General features: G+C 36.4%; 1 protein-coding gene across 1 annotated transcript in view; it reads left to right on the top strand.

The window, feature by feature from the left end:
• The first annotated feature begins 7,858 nt into the window (after positions 1-7,858).
• LOC145684026 (putative glutamate receptor) overlaps positions 7,859-17,199 on the top strand; it is a 97,839-nt gene continuing 88,498 nt past the window's right edge. The window contains exon 1 of the mRNA XM_081755843.1: positions 7,859-7,970. The gene's annotated coding sequence lies outside the window, so the exon portion shown is untranslated. The remainder of the gene's footprint in view (positions 7,971-17,199) is intronic.

The following is a 17,199-nucleotide window of genomic DNA, read 5'->3' as shown; positions in this document are numbered from 1 at the left end:
ATAGGTTATGAAGTTTCTTCTGTAAAAATTTGAAGTTTCTAGGTCGAAATTTGTAAGAGAAATCTTGAATTTTCATGAAAAGTAAAAAATACATGAGAGAGATACGAAGACTGTAGTGACATCTACCGGCAAAGCTTGTCCCTTTACACCAACCTTAAGAGTAACAGTTCCGTCATACTGCCACTCACAAAAAGCATTTTTACAAGGACGGGCAATCCATTTTTATCCATTTTTGACAGGTATTTTTTCATGAACGAGTGATGCCAGGATGAAAAACAGGCCTGTTCTGTTCTATATAGAATGGACATTCCCCTAGTTACAGACTATAGACATTCGTTCTAATGATAGAGTTCATTTTTGGGGTTTTGTCCAGCTTTTTTGCTGTTTCGACCACTGTGCGCTGACGGCATAGTTACTAATTATATAGTCACGAGAGATCTTTGAATAAACTTTTGTTTCCCATTAGTCTCGATATTAATTTCTCGTTAACTACCCTCTCTGTTCACTTCCACTTCCATTATCGATTGTATGCTTTCGTAAATAGAATATCATAAACAAGTCTCCCTGTTTCACTTAACCAAAATCTATATCATTACTTTCATTTGCTTAGTTGATTGATATTTTCCATGTACTGGCATTTGCATATTCTGTTACCAGTATCAACCTATCCGCATTATTAATCACGACACAGGAAGTAGAATATACTTTCCTTATAGAATATATGTTCTACAGGATCCGGCCTTGTAGAATATATATATAAGGCCGGATCCAAGATTGTCTGAGGAGGGGGGTGCACCAATAATTCCCAAAATAACCAATCACACTGAAACTCTTCAAAACAACATGTTACCCCTGACAACGCTGATGCATAGAACGAAGGAGAGTATTTTAAAGAGGGTCGCAAGTGTTATGCATGAAAAAATGTTCTCTCCTCCTGGCTTCTTCTTCTTCTTTTTTTGGTGGGGGGGGCAAATATTTGCCTTGGTGAATCCTTCTCTTTCAACCTTTAGAAAATCGACTTAAATTATTGGTTTCGCAAAGCTCTGCTTTCTTTTAAGCCCCAAACTGAAAAATAATGGCAGGAAGTTTCACCAAGTGTTGCTATTTTCAGTACTAGCTTCCATTTTAGATAGTGTATATTTACAACGAAGGAGGGGGGGGGGGGAGTGCACGTGCGTTGGTGCACCCCCTAAATCCGTCTCTCTCTCTCTCTCTCTCTCTCTCTCTCTCTCTCTCTCTCTCTATATATATATATATATATATATATATATATATATATATATATATATATATATATATATATATATATGTATGTGTGTGTGTGTGTGTGTGTTTATAGATAGATAGATAGATAAAGAAGCATATGTGACATAAACCGATCGACTTCATTATGTTGAACAAAATATGAAGAGTATACAAGGTGTGATCTAAAAATACGGTGAATGTAGTTCAACAGTGCCATCTATCCATTAAAATAATAAAGCACCGTTGCCTAAACCTTTCGTACAGTCAGTGTCGTGTTTGAGCAAGTGTGATATGTAGTTGGCTTCCAGAGACAGAAGTATGGGGACGTGTTAAGAGCCTGTGTCGTGCGCCAATATTAACTTTTTGTTCTAAGGTGCAAAAGTGCCAAAGAAGCTCACGAAATGTCAAAATCAATGTATGGTGATGAAGCAGTGGCTTTGAAGATTGTTTACAAGTGGTATTAAGCGATTCAAAAGCGGCAAGCAGTCGGCTGAAAACGAGCAACGATGGGTACGTCCTGCGACGTCAAAAATAGATGAAAACGTGCAAAAAGTGGCACAAATGATTTGTTCAAACAGGCGAATGACTATTCGAGGGCTTTCTGAAGAACTAAACATCGCGTATGGGTTCTTGAAAAGCATTTTAACCACTAATTAAACGAGCAAATGGCTTCCTTCTTCTCCATGAAAACGCGCTGTGCCACACCTTGCTTTAGATCCGCGAGTTTTTGGCAAAAAAAAAAAAAAAAAAACTTGTTTGTCTACATTCGCTATGCTCTCCACACATAGTACCATGCGACTTCTGGCTCTTAGCAAAAATTAAAACTGTACTTAAAGTAAAAAGTTTTGTCACTATTCTTGACATTGAGAGGGCCACGACAGAACAGCTGAACGCCCTTCCAAAAGAATCCTTGAAGAAATGCTTCCAGTCATGGGTTCAACGTTGGGATAAATGCATTGCAAGCCAAGGACAGGTCTTTGAAGGAGATTAAATCAAATTCCATGTAAGGTTATTACTGTGTTTCTAATAAAATTATTCACCGTGTTTTCGATCATACTTTCTATATGGTCATTTGCAGTTTACTGTCCACGTAGTCACGACAACCGTCCCAAAGTTTGAACTCGTACAGCATACACGCACTTATGACGCTCTGTGGAGATCTCATGTTCACTCTGTTCTTATGTAAGTTCACGATGTAACTGAACTGGCACAACCAGGTTGAATATACCCACATCAACAACTGACCTTCGCCTTATCTCCATTCGCTTTCAGCTCACGGAGTGAGGGCCAATTGAACACAGACCTCCACAAAAAGCGACAGAACTTTCTTGGTTCCGTTTATATTTCTTTTGTTTTTAAACTTTCTAATTTCTTCATAGAATTCTTTCACTTCCTGTTCTGAATGGATTGTTATTGGGGCGTATATTTGAATCACTTGTATGTTCTGAGAATTTGACACTAAACCTTGCTATTCGACTAGAGGTGCTATCTATCTCCAGGACGTTGTTTTTAAGGTTGTCATTGATAAGAAATTCCAACATCGTCGGTCTTGCCACCTTCTGAAACTTGGTAGTAGAATAGTAGTCCACTTTTCAATTCGATTAGTTCTTTTCTTCTTATTTTCCTTATTCCACGATGTCCCAGTTGGTCTTCTGTAGCTTTTCTTCCAGTTTCTTAAATCTTTCTTCTAAGGTGAGAGATATTGCATTATACGTCACCATGGTCAGTTTTAAATTGCAAACGTAGTTCATAATCCCATAGTTTATTAGCATGTGATTGTGAACGCTGCCTTTCACAGATACAATTCGACTTCCGGAGAATGAAGGCTCTTTGGCTTATTGTGTCATGAGCGGTAAAGGAAATTGAAGGCATTTGGGCAAATTCACATATTAAAAAAAAAAAAAAATCTTTCGAGTTTCTTTTCTTTCTTTTCTGCTGCTGCTGTAAGTATTTGGACAACACGAGACAGTATTGTCAAAATGCACCTGTATAATTTGCTCCTCCCTGTGGGGAGTGGGAGTGATACATCACTAGCCAATCGTATTTCTGACAAGCGGAAGGATACAAATATTTGTTTATCTGAGTTTAGAGCTTACGCTGAACGGGGAATAGTTCGGCTGTTTCACATACCTTTGGCTAATTCTCAGAATGCGAACCTCGTTCCAGAATTAGGATTAGAATTAGGAATTAAATTTCTGGGCTTTCAACATCTATGGTCATGTTAACACGTCAGTATGAGGGATGTCATCTCTCGGTGGTCACACTATTCGGAGAATTGTGGAGGAAAAAGGGAAGCAACCTGAAACCATTATGTGAAGAACCATCTTAGCATTTTCCTGGTATGAATGAGAGACTCAGGAAAACCTCAGCTAGGATGGCTGGTCTGAAAAAGCTGTAACACCATTCCGACCGAGTGTGTTCACCCAGAATCGAACCCTTGACCGCACACACCAAAGACGAGAGTGTTAGCTGCTACGCTACGCCTGGCCCGAACCTCCTTCTACTTAGATACCTGGCACTATTTACAGACCAGGATGACCATACGTTTCGATTAATTGAGATTGTCTAATTTTGAGGATGATAAATATTTCATGTGAAATAATCAATTTATTCCCAAATAAGATTTTGCTGTAATTATGTTTTTAAGTATTCCACTTTTTGATGTTGAAATTATGATTGGCCTACACCAAGGTCATATGAGACGTACCCTACTATTTAAATTGAGTTAAGAACCATAATGAGGTTTGTATTCAAGTTACAGTATTCCAATCGGGAATCAAACCCATTACCACACAGGCAAAAAAAAAAATGCACCTTATCTTAAGGTAACAAACAAGATATAAATATTTCAACCACAATTATTATTTTTATTGGTTACCTGAATTAGAATTTAGTGTTCTCTTCAGTACGGAAATTACATAAGACGTGGAACTACAGCTTAAAGTGGGATCCTGCCAAGAATAGAACCCAGGTCTCCGCGATGAAGATGGATACGCTACCATATACGGATAGACAGTGGTATTCTAATTTTTTAACAAGCGGTTCTCTCTCTCTCTCTCTCTCTCTCTCTCTCTCTCTCAATAAAGAAAGAGAGTAGATGCATATAACTCTCTTAGCAAAAAGAAAAAAAAAAATAGAAGGTGGAGAAAAGCAATTTTCTTACTGGATACCACAAGTGACAAGCAGAGACTTACACAGCATCCGAATGTAAGGTGGTGTGTCGAAATTAGATAGCACTACGAATATCTTGGAAAGAACTTATTCAAGATAAATGGTTGTCAGAAAGTATTGAAAATATCTTAATTCAGAAATGGATCAACAAATTGTTGATAATGATATATATGCGTTTCAAATATAAATAATCTTTACCACTACACTCATGTGATCCTACTTCTCATTCTTGACATCTGAACATTTGAGATTAAGAAATAAACGCTTATACCTTCTTCCGAGAGATCAATGTTTAACCTTGTAGCTGTAAGCATTTCTACCACAAAGATACTTAAACTAAAATTTACTGATCTTCGGTATAACTCAGTAAAATTTACTGTCATGTCTCGGATAACAAACAGTTCTGCGAACTGGAATTATTTTAACAACCGGTTCTAGCGAACCGGCTGAATAGCACCACTGTGGATAGAGGTCTATAATAATAATAATAATAATAATAATAATAATAATAATAATAATAATAATAATAATAATAATAATAATAATAATAATAATAATAATAATAATATAGCAAAGGAAATATATACTGTGGTACAGGAGGGGGTACGGTACCTAAGTGGTAGAGCGTTCATCTTTGATTGGTGGAGTTCTTGGTGCGATCCCAGGCCATGTAAGTTTCTAGTGGACAGATCGTGTTCGTAGGTATTCTCTAAATTATTTTCTTTCATCGCATATTCTCGTCCTGCCAGTACTTTTATAATCACTCACTTTAATTAACCATTTTTCCTCCTTTAACCTCAAGTACATAACAATGGAGTGGGATGCGAAACAGTGGCGGATCTCGAAGGTAAGAACTTTAAGGGGAGGGGGCAGCCGAACTCAGACTATGATAGGTATATCATGAGTTTACTATAAACTTTCCAGAAAAAAAATATAAATATTGGCTTCAGTTATTTTTGTCACTCAAAAAACTAGGGGCTTAGGCCACCCTGCCCGGACTAGATGTTCCACTGATGTTAAAGATTTCATTTCATTTTACTAGTGGGAGGTGCGAGTAGAAACGGTGTGTGACTTAACACCAAGGCCGGATTAAGGGGGCTTAGGGGGAGCTGTAACCCCGGGCCTCCAGGTGTGCAGGGGGCTCTTCTCTGATCAAAATCTCAATTGGCTATCTAAACAGAATCATGAAGATGCAGTCATCTCATAAAATAAAATATGACCAAAAATATGAAACATAATATTCTCTTAACTTTCCTATTGTACTTTCAAAGAAATCGTATTAGGTGAAGTCAGCAGGGGTCATATTTTTTCAAGCCCCAGGTCTCCAGATGGGTTAATCCAGCCCTGCTATTAATACTATAGGGAAAGAAGTCATTCGAGAAAGAAACTTCAAGAAAATGTAGGCTAGCCCTCCAGATGGCAGCAGTTTCGTAAAAAGACAGCTGTAGGCATATACTGCCATCTATGAGGAAAATATAACACTACAAACTTAACTACATTTTGGTATAAAATGAAGTAATTTTTTTTAAAAAATATGATTTTTCTTTTCTTTTTTTTCTTTTTTTTGTTAAGAGTTAACTTTCCCTTTTAGTACCGAGGCTATATAAAACGTTGCCTTACAATACAAGTATAATTTGCAGTACAGTACAAGTAGTGCCTTACTGTAGAATTCGAATTATCGTAATGTTTTCAAATTTCAATGGTCTATTTCGGAGAATTAGTAGCGAAGCTATTGGGAGTCTGGGGGCTAGACACCTCTACTCGAAAACTTGGTCCCTCCAGCGGTCCTGCTGCAGGGACTGGAACGAGCGAGTTTTCTTCGAAACTCGACTCGAAAACGAACCAAATCGAGCTAAATCCTGTGTGTAGTATCAAGTACTCTGTTTAAGTATCCTATTATTATTATTATTATTATTATTATTATTATTATTATTATTATTATTATTATTATTATTATTATTATTATTATTATTATTATTATTATTATTATTATTATTGTTATTATTATTACAACACTGTGCATAACCATGAAAGATAGGTAGTTTGTATCTGAATACTAAAACCTAGTTGACTGCCGATCTCGGTCGTAGAGAAGGTCTTCAGGAGGCAAGGACATTGTTCATGAGATTATGTGTTTCAGTTCCGGAGGAGTAAGTATTCGGGCTCTAGCCAAAAATTGTTAACATTTACAGGGCGCTGGCAAAACATGTTCAAAACTGCTTTACCTGGGTTTAGGGTTGTCAGTGGCTCAAGCGGCTCGGCTCACAGCTCATTCACTACCGGACCGAATCGAGAAGTAAGCCGAACGGACATCTCACCCAACCGAGCCGGTTCGAGCCATCGGCTCAGTTGAGCCGAGTCGAACCGAGCCGATGGACTCGCTCTAACGGAGCTGGCTCGATCCGATAGCTCACCTGAACCGGGTCGGTGGCTCATTCCAACCGAGTCGGCTCGAGCTATTCGCTCAGTTGAACCGAGCCAAACCAGTTAATATCACTACTTGGGTTCAAAAATTCGACCGTGAGGTCTCAGCCTTGATGGCAAGAACTACAGTATATACTTATATTGGTGCTCACGACATTTGAGGCTGTCTCGTTGTAAAAGAATATTGTCGACTCGTTATCGGGACTAGACGAGATCCTAGTGTTCCCTGCCGTGAGCAACACTAAATGTATTCCACATTACTGTTTACATTTATTATGGGTTTCCGTTTTCCAGTTATGGCCATGATTTCAAAACGAGTTAAAACGAGCTGAAGGGGAGTCATTTATCAAACTCTATTCGACTCGAAAACAGTGACTCGGCTCGGAAAATTACCTTTGACCCGACTCGGAACTCGAGTCATTGCGTTTTAGCTCGACTCGTGCCCATCCTAATAGTGGCCATGTTGTTAAAAAGAAACAAAAAATTAAAAATATATAATATTGTAATCCGTAGTACTGGTCCATAATCATTTTGATATCAAACATTCAAAACTGTTTTTGTTACTACATTTCTAACTATTATATACTGCTCTCTTTCTCTACTGTATATTACTCGTAGCTCTTCGTTTTTAAGGTTTTGGTTAACAATAGCATCGACTTTTATTTCTACTGCCGGAAAGGTTGTAGGAATTGTTGGAAGTTGCTGGAAAAATATAGAAACGACATTTAATCAATAAATAACTGATATGCAAGGAGCTAAGAAAGCATAATTTACATTGTTTCTTATGATTATTTAATACATACAGTATTACAAATATCCTATCAAAGAGATATTAAATTACTCTCTTTGATAGAACACAAACACAAAAGAACTATTGAATTAAAACTGTGGTTTCATTAATTGGTTTTATTAATAGATTTCAAAGCTGGTAAAAGTAATATTGCGTTATAATGGTATGCAGATGTCTTTTGCAAACAGATAAGTTGATAAAAATTACACTGTTCGACAAAATGCAACTCTTTTCTTTTTTCTAGGGTTGCAATATCTGATTTTTTATGCCAACTGAGCACCTAAATGCGAATCTACCAATTGTTTTGCTCTGTCAGGAACAGTTTTGGATATATTTTGTGGTATATATTTTATTATCTGTACTGTAGTAGAAATTATATTGCGTCTGGTAATACGAAATACAATTGACTTACTGCATATGAAATTAATATACAAAGCGCTATAAACACAATCACCATAAAAATAATGCAGACATGTTGTTTGATTATTTCAAAGTGAAAATAATTGTAATTGTAATTCAGGAACTTACTATGATAGCCGTTTGTGTGTTATATATTTACAGTCCCTGGCAATCGTCCAGCAATAGTCAGCCAGAAGCGAAGGCACCCATTTTCCTTCATAACGTTTTTTTTAATGTTTGTGTGTCCTTATGGAACCTCTCACCATGTTCATCCGAAAAGTCACTGCAGTTAGCTGGAAAGTAATCCAGATTAGAGTGAATAAAGTGTAGTTTCACGGACATGTTGCATCCCAAAATTTGATATGCGTTGATCATTTCTGTTGCTAAATCTATGTAATTGTGTTCCCGTTTCTTGCCCAGGAAGTTGTATGTAACATTCTTGAAACCAATCAATGCACGCTTTTCTTTGTCCCTTAATCTGGCTTCGAACATAGGGTCACGTATTAGTTCACGGATTGGTGGACCACAAACACACTTTTCTTTATCTTCGATGGAGATAACTTGGTAAATTTAGAGAACAGATAATATTCAAAATCCTTGCCACTTTTATCCATCGCCTTCACCAATTGCTTAAACGGCCCTAATTTAATATGAAGCGGAGGAATGAGGAAATCTTCTTGAGCAACTAGGTTTAGGCGTTGCACATTCTTTTCTCCAACTGTCCACTTCCTTTCAGGCCATAATTGTTTTACGTAATGTGCATCTCGTTGAAGACTATCCCATTCACAAAGAAAGAAAGTATATTTGATGTGTCTTTGTTGTATTCCGAAATAATTGCAACAACCTTTAAGTCACACCAAATCTTCCATTTATGAGTATTACGGTATATTGGATGGAAACTAAGTTGCTATCATTAAACCATTTATGTCATTACAGAAGTACAATTATTTATCGGAGGTGAAAAAATGAATTAATGCTCGTTCTCTTTGTCTGAGGCTGGTTACATTTGCACTTGGTTGCTGTAGATTGCGTTCCTGCAGTCTTAATGCGAGAAGTTCTGGTTTGTATTTAGATAGACCTAGGTCACAGAACAAGTCATTAAGATGAGATTGATTGTAAATGATTGGAGAACGAACAACTGGAGGGCAATACATAGGGTGATGTTTATCAGGAGATGATGGAATATTAACATCAGTGTTCGGGATACTATCACTGTCACCTCATTTCCATGTAATATGCCATTACAGTCTAATGATATGTTCTTGATAGGAGGGTGCCCGAAATTTTTTGCACCGACTGTACTTGATGTTTAACAAAAAATTTCTGGCTGTTCATATAATTCGTAATTTTATTTGTTATTCTATTTCAAATTAACATGGAAAACTGTAAAAAAATTCATTAGGAATTATGGTTTGGGAATCAATATCTTTATTTATATATTAAATTAGTTATAAGTCTTGTATATGGATATGTAAATGGATTATTACAATTCTTACGGCGTCAGTGCTATCTGAAAATATAGATCCACTATTGGACGGAACTTTCCAGATCAAATAACCAATCTAAAATTCGACAGAATTTTCAGGACCACCCTTCACCTCTCTTTTAGATACCTAGGTCCTTCTAAAATCTAGTTTGATCCAGATTTTACCAAATTTTATTCGTTTCAAAGCCCCACCGCCAAAATGCTTAGTTTTGATTGGCTGATAAACCCACGCTATGATATTAGGGCGCAATTATTCCATTCCACGCCGGGAAATTTTACTGATAACAGCCAGATTCGGATCTTCTCTATCATAAAGTTGAAAAAGCTGAAAACAAGGTAATATTTGGGAGTTTTTTAATATCTAAATTCTCTGGAAGTCTCTAGGAGCCAAAAAACTATTAAATTTCATACAAAAAACTGAACTAAAAAGCTGAAATAGGAAGTGCAGTATAGTAACGCCATGTTGAGCAGATATAATGAGTGATGGACAGGTTCCACGAAGTGCATCAGTTTGCTAGTGGTTCTTAAATATCCACAGACAGTTTCGGAAGAGTGGTGTTTTTCCCTTTAAATACTTTTATCCTTAAAACTATTCCTGTTAGAGTTACATTAGGCCTGTCCATCTATAGATCTGTTTATGTAGGTAGCGAGTGATTTTTTTTTAATTACATACATGGCGGTATTCAATTTTGTTGTAGTTAGGATAGTAACCATAATGCACTTGTAATTTTACAGTGAGGGCTCCTATCTGACTCCCAACTTGGGAGTACGGCTTCCAGCGGGATGAGTTGAACATTTAGTTTGTTTCCGGGTTCCTGCCCCTTCAGGGCAGGGGTCCTATTGTTAGCTAATACTTCGATATGTCCCCTCGGGGGCATTGATTAAACAGTTAAGAACGTGATTCAGTGAAAACAAGGGCCAGTTGGCCCTGTCCCTTTCTTTCCTTTTCCTTTCGAGCCGATTTAACATGGTAAAATATGAATGTTTTCTGTATATATTTATTAGTATAACATGTATTAATGTAGTGTGTAGTATGAATGTGGCATGTATGTGTTCGTAATGTAGAAACATGTTCTAGTACTAGTAATTGTGGTAGTTAAGTGATGAAAGAGTGTGTGAGATAATTAAATATGGACAGTGTAGTATTTACTATACGATAAATTCTTTATTATTCCGTCATTAAGTGAACTCATACACAATATTTAATAGTGAACTTAATATAGTATAATAATTCCGTGTACAAGGTCACATTCAGTTGTTCAAGGGTTGATTATATCGTCGCTAGCCCTAGTGTCAAAAGTCAGTACTAACCGCCATTCTTCTGTCGAGGTACTTAGTGATTTAGTTTTCATGAAATTGACCTTTCTTTCCGAAATAAAACCTAGAAGGTATAATTCACAGCCCATATAAATGTACAGTTAGGTCAAGTGACCCAAAATTAATATATTCTGAAAGTTTCAACATTCTGCATAGTCTAGAAATCGAAATATTTAAATAAATAAACTATACGTAAATCTTTAACAGAAGTCGGGCGATATGATGCTAGTTCTTCGCTTTGGAATTATATTAGATGTTCATTTTTCTTCGTGGCTGCAGCAGTTCATTGTTACTGCAAAATTTTATAAACATTAAATATTATCGCGGATAATTCTATTTTCAGTGAACATACGTAGGATTTTTTCTTTCTTCTTAATAAATCTACCGAGTATTACATAGTATTGTGTGTGGGATGAAAGAGTCTTGAGTTCGAGTGAGGTTGTCGTGCGGTGATCGGAATGGGAAATGTTTGTAGTGATTATAGATTTTAAAGTGTTATGATGAAATGTGTAAATAGGCTGGGCGTAGATAGAGGAAACAGGGTGTTTGTAGAATATAGCGTCGTGGCAAATGAATATTAATGTGAATATGAATATAAAGTATATGAATATTGTAGTAGATGAATATAGAAGATAGGACACCCATATAGTTAAATATATATAGTAGCCCAGTGAATACTTCGCCGCGTGTTGATATATATATATATTGAATAGATACGTGTAGCTACAAACATCTCGGGTTCTGACCCCTGCACCATGATATCACGCGGACCGGAGGGCGATATATAGTCGGACTATGGTAATACTTTGTAGTTTAATGTGTTATAATAATAATCAACCATAGTAATACCATCTGATAGAAGGGGTAGCATCATATAATCGTTGACTAGACATATTGAATAATAAATTATGAAAAGACAATAGTAGTTATACAACAGGGCTGTAGTGAATTATATTTTCTGGTCGAGTTTTAAAATAGAATATCCTGCTCCGTGAGATTTTTTTTTCCTTCACGTTACCTACTCGGGCTAGCTTACAATGTTCATGGAGGCGACAGCTCTGACAGGGTTACAGAATCAAAACAATTAATTATTGAAATTTATTTTCGCGTACCCGGATGTCGACCCCTAGTCCCTTTAAGTATTTTCATTTCTTTTCTTAGTTTAATTAGACGAGGGAAATTAACGACATCCCAGACTGTGGCGTGTCTGCGCAGGGTAGCTATCGGTGAGGTTTGGCCATAGAAATCACCGATCCGAAATTCAGTTTATTTATTTTTTTTTATTTTTGGCAAATCATTAGTTAGGGATATCGTAGCTAACACTTCTATTCTAGTTTCATTACTGTCCTCGAACCTTCTTAGTTTTTCTAAGGGGTCGAATATATTTTTTTTTACTTAGAGATTTCAAAATTGGGGACGCAGTTACCTGGTCCCTTTCCCCCTCTCCTTTTATCCTGCTGGTCTGGGCCGGATACGGGGATCGGATTTCAATCTTACAAGCAAACTCTTGTGGGATTGGGATCTGATGGACACAGAACTTGCATCCTTGGCAGCAGGGCGCCCCTTGAGTCTACGTATTTGAGTAGACCACCCTTTTTGGCATGTTAAGGATATTTTGGCTATGGATTTTGTTGAGAGCGAAATTCGACTTCTATCTTTGTAGCTTTAGTTATTTCTCACTTAAGTCTTTGGCGCCCCTATTCTTCGTCTTCCTTCTTCTCTATCTCTCTATCTGTCTTCATTTCTTCAAGTTTTTTTTAAATTTTTTCAACCTCCCCCCCAAGATTTTGAACTTGTTACTTACGATTTATTTAACGTACAACTCTGATCTGAAATTACCAGCTGAGACGTTGCAAGACACGATTCATGGATAAAGTAGATAGTGATTGGGTCCTCCATCACATTTTGACCTATCGCTGAAATGAACAAAGACTTAGTATTTGACGACACTTCGATTACGTTCTTTCACCGTCGTCCCTCTTAAGTTTTTTTTAATCCATTGGCCACTTTCTTTTCTGTGTTGGTTTTCGTTTACCTTGTAGTTGATCTGGGCCCAGAAATTGTATTTTAGGTTATCTAGTTATATCTTTAGAAATGCTCTGTGTTACGTGCCTGCCTTCCAAAGTTTTTTTTTCTTCATGATTTAAACACGAATTGATTATATAAAAGTGAAAAATTTATAGATGCGCGGTATCAGGTAGAAAAGCGATTTTCTTTTTCATATGTAATGTCGGAAGTCATTTGTTTTGGGACAATGTTTGCAACCTTGTAAAAATTTTATTGTTGGGGGTGATTAATTTAAATGTGTGCGCATTTATTGAATATAAATATATAAATATATATATATATATATATAGAGAGAGAGAGAGAAATGAATACGTCGAAATGTATATGTAATTAGTATGTGAATATGATTTTAAAGTAAAAGTATGATATTAAATGTATTATGAATATATGTAAGAGCGCTCGTGTCTGTCCCCCTAAACGTGTATTGGTTGCTATAGTTTACCAGTAAGTTCTCCGACGAATGTAAGAATGTAGATTTTGTTAAGAATACCGCCGTGCACTTAAGTAATTTTCTTTTTCTGTTGAATAAATGTAAATGATACCTTATGTAATTCTGTAATGGCATGTATTGGAAAGTAACGGCAGGTCTAAACGTAACCCACCTCACATCATAACGCATATTATCCCTGAACTACCAACCCAAAAACCATTGTGGAAAGTGTACCTTGAATCCTTCTCACCTGCATATGTATCCTGTGACTTGACCATTTTTTTTTATCCTCAATTTAAACCTTCATACTCCGTACACCTGCGGGAGATCGTTTTTAAAATCCGAATCATATACAAATATATACGAAAGTGATCCTAAGGAAAGGCCTCATGACGTGTCCCAGTGTTGAATAAATAACTTAAAACTATCCAATTAATAAGTTTGGAAATGGACCGTCTAAGAGGAGAAACATCCTCTGGCGAAAGTGATTTTTCGAAATCCCTAGATGAGTATAGACGTAGCAGTGTGCGATTGGAGATATAAACTGTTAAAAGTTATAAACCAAGTATAGACGACGAATGGTTTTGTAAACCAATAGATATATATATATATACATATAGAGATATATATAAACACGAACGAAGTTAAATGGAGCGAAATGTTCTGGACACTACGAGTAGTGCGTGATTTGTGATTTGAACGCTCAAAATCATTAATATCTTATTACCCAATGTGAGGTAGAGACTCATATAAGTTCTAATCCACCAAAAGGTTTTTTTTTTCTTTCCTCTTTGTCCAATTTTTTTTAAAAGTGAAATAAGTGTCTTATTTGCGTATGTCGCAAATCATAATTTGGCTTTAGCATGCCTAAGATATGATACATGTAATTATTTTTTTTCTTTTTCATTTGTCAATATGATTGAATATATAAAAATTTACTAAAATATAACTCTTTGTATTCTATTGATATATAACCAAGAACTTGTGCTTTTAATATTTTCTTCATAATTATTTGTTTGTCTTTTCTTTTCACTATGGATGTAATAAATTATTTGTATCTTTGTAGTTAGTTGGTTTCCTTTAACCATATATACACTGTCCTGAGTGAGTGAGCGTGTGAATGCATGATAGATTTAATATAAGTAATTTTAGTGATATCATTTGTTGTATTAACATCTATAATATATGTGTCGTGTTTTAATATATGTGTTAAGGTAAATAACCTAGGTCATGAAGGACCGCTACTAATGGTTTAAATCGGCTCTAGGAGTGAAACAAAAATAGCAGGATGAGCCTAAATACGACATCTTTCTTCCAGGAAGTTGAGACTCCTATTGATACGATACATAAATTTATATTGAGTTGATAAGTTTGATTTTTTTTTCTTGGCTAATTCATATGTGTGGTCGATCCTAGAGAACAGAGTCCAGATGCTGGATGGTAATCAATTACCGGTTGGAATAACAGTACAAAGAATTAAATTTCACTTTTCTCATTCCCAGGTCTAGGTCTGGGCAACCCCATGATCGTGGTGCCTGGAGCTAGGTCTGGGTGGTATGAGGGAACATGTGTCTATTTCGAAGCATTCCAAAATTGATTAGTCGTTAATAACATTTAGAATGATTCATCTTTCAACGACTTTCCCGACCTTTTACTATATTTCCGGAATTATCCAGTAATCTGTTTCTCATTAAAATACTCTATTTCTTTTCTTTCTTCTTTTCCTACCTCCTTCTTTTACCCTTCTACTTTCTTTTCTTTCTTTCCTATTTCTAAATGAAAGAAAACGAAGTCATGATTGAGAGTAGTCTCTATTGGCACGGTCAATAAGTTGTTTAGATGAGTTTTCTTCGGGAGTCCGATATGGAATAATCAACAATAACAAGAAAGTTTATTGGAAAATAATCCGGATTTCAATCAGTAGGTGATGTTTCGTAATCGTCCTCGTTAAAGAGAATTAATTTTAGCGACTTCTCTCCAGTACATTGCACGTTATTATTTTTTCTTCGTTTTGCGTTTTTTTTCTTTCAATTGGCTAACCGTGACAGGATCTGTTGTCCTGGAAACGGCGGTTTCTATGGCAACGGATAACGTTTTCTTTCATGCATGTTTTGTAGGCACTGCCAAGGTTGGGAAGTGTGGCACTGGTTTTGTTGCTGACGTTAAGGTACATTATACTTTTCTTTGATTTACGGTTTGTGAGACAGAAATAACATTCTGTTGCATGGTCCTGTGGTTCTCGCCATATCATGGGTATGGCAAAAAGCATGACATTTCACCTATCCACCACTTAAACAAGTTCACGTAACAAGTAACACAGTAGTAATGTGGTGATTATTCTTTATCTTGGTGACTAATGACAATACCAAAATAACATCTATATACATTTTTGGTTGTCATTCATTTTCTATTTGAGTTTGGAAAGTGACAGCTATATATATATATATCAATAGTTGTTGTGATTGTTCCGACATCCCCGAAGAAGTGTCATATTGTTCAGAATTTCGTTCGTACCATACACTTTAGTACACGATATGCGAAAAGAACAGAAACACTGGTGTATTCCTAATGCACTAATAAACACACTATTTGTGAAGGTACCACGGATATCATCCACATGCACTCCACTTCAGAGGATCATCCATTAATCCAGATGTATTATCAGTTATCACCATTCGACTCCTATATGTAACATAACCTGAAAATCTAAGAACGTTATAAAACAAAGGTTACTAAAATTGAATAATACGCTACAATTAAAAATGCATTATTTATCTAGTAGGTATATATAATACTAGTGGAATTACAGATTAGGTGCCCATGCGAATTCTAATGCCTATGTAATATCTAAGTTTGGTTCTAATCAGGTAATAATTACGGACCATACGAATTTCAATATCAACTGGAAGTCATTTTGCAATTTTCCGTCGGATCGCTACAAAAACCTACACAGCAAATTTGTTGTTTCTCACAAGACTACCATCAAAATGTTAACTTAAAAAATTGAAAAGTACGTCCTATAGCGTGGGAGATAGACAAACGAGCAAATGTAGATCGGTCGTCCCTGGCCCCTTATAGATGTTTGGCATTTATTGGCATAATCCGACAACTACCCCTGACAGCCAATTTCTGATGTCATATGGGAATTCAGCACAAAAAAAAAACTACATAAGACACATATTTATAAGTAGCAGAACATAAAATTTGTCGAACAGTGTTATTATTATTATTACACTGACTGACGATAAATTTAAGCATTTCGAAAGAATGGTCCGATTTCGTAATTTCATATACAGTCAGCACCATTGTCAGATATGTAAATGATTAGAGTTGGAATGATCTGTGACCACTAGAACGTCCACCAGAGTCCATTAATGCTATTACTATGTGATCATGTTTTTAAAAAATATATTTCAGCATCTCTCTGACTTGGATGCATCACAGATTCGGTTGGGAAGGGTACTATATAGCTATTGTATCCTGTCCTGAGACAAATTGGCCCACAACACGAAACTGGCCCCGTTGTTCTGGATATTTGCACTGGGATGGCTTTGACGTCCAAGCTGGTAACACACATGTTCTATCGGGAATAGATCGAGGGATCTTGCTTGTTAATGAAGTATCTCAACAACATGCACATGTGCTGTGTGTAGACGAGCGTTTCCCTATGGTACTAGAATACTGTTTCATTTGAGGTAACACATCAGAACACTGGATGACCGTGACGTACCATTGTGCCACCAGAATTTCCTGAATCACTAACAGAGGTGATCTGATTGTCATGGGCGATGCCTTCTACACCATGATCCCAGGAGTAACACTGGTGTGTCCTCTTCCCTTAATGCAACCATACTCGCAGACAATGTCGAA

Source organism: Thermobia domestica, chromosome 4, assembly GCF_964235325.1.
Source record: "Thermobia domestica chromosome 4, izTheDome1.hap1.1, whole genome shotgun sequence".
In the NCBI taxonomy this organism is placed as follows: Eukaryota; Metazoa; Arthropoda; class Insecta; order Zygentoma; family Lepismatidae; genus Thermobia; species Thermobia domestica.
The sequence above is the reverse complement of the archived record's forward strand: the minus strand, read 5'-3'. Positions and strand labels throughout refer to the sequence as shown.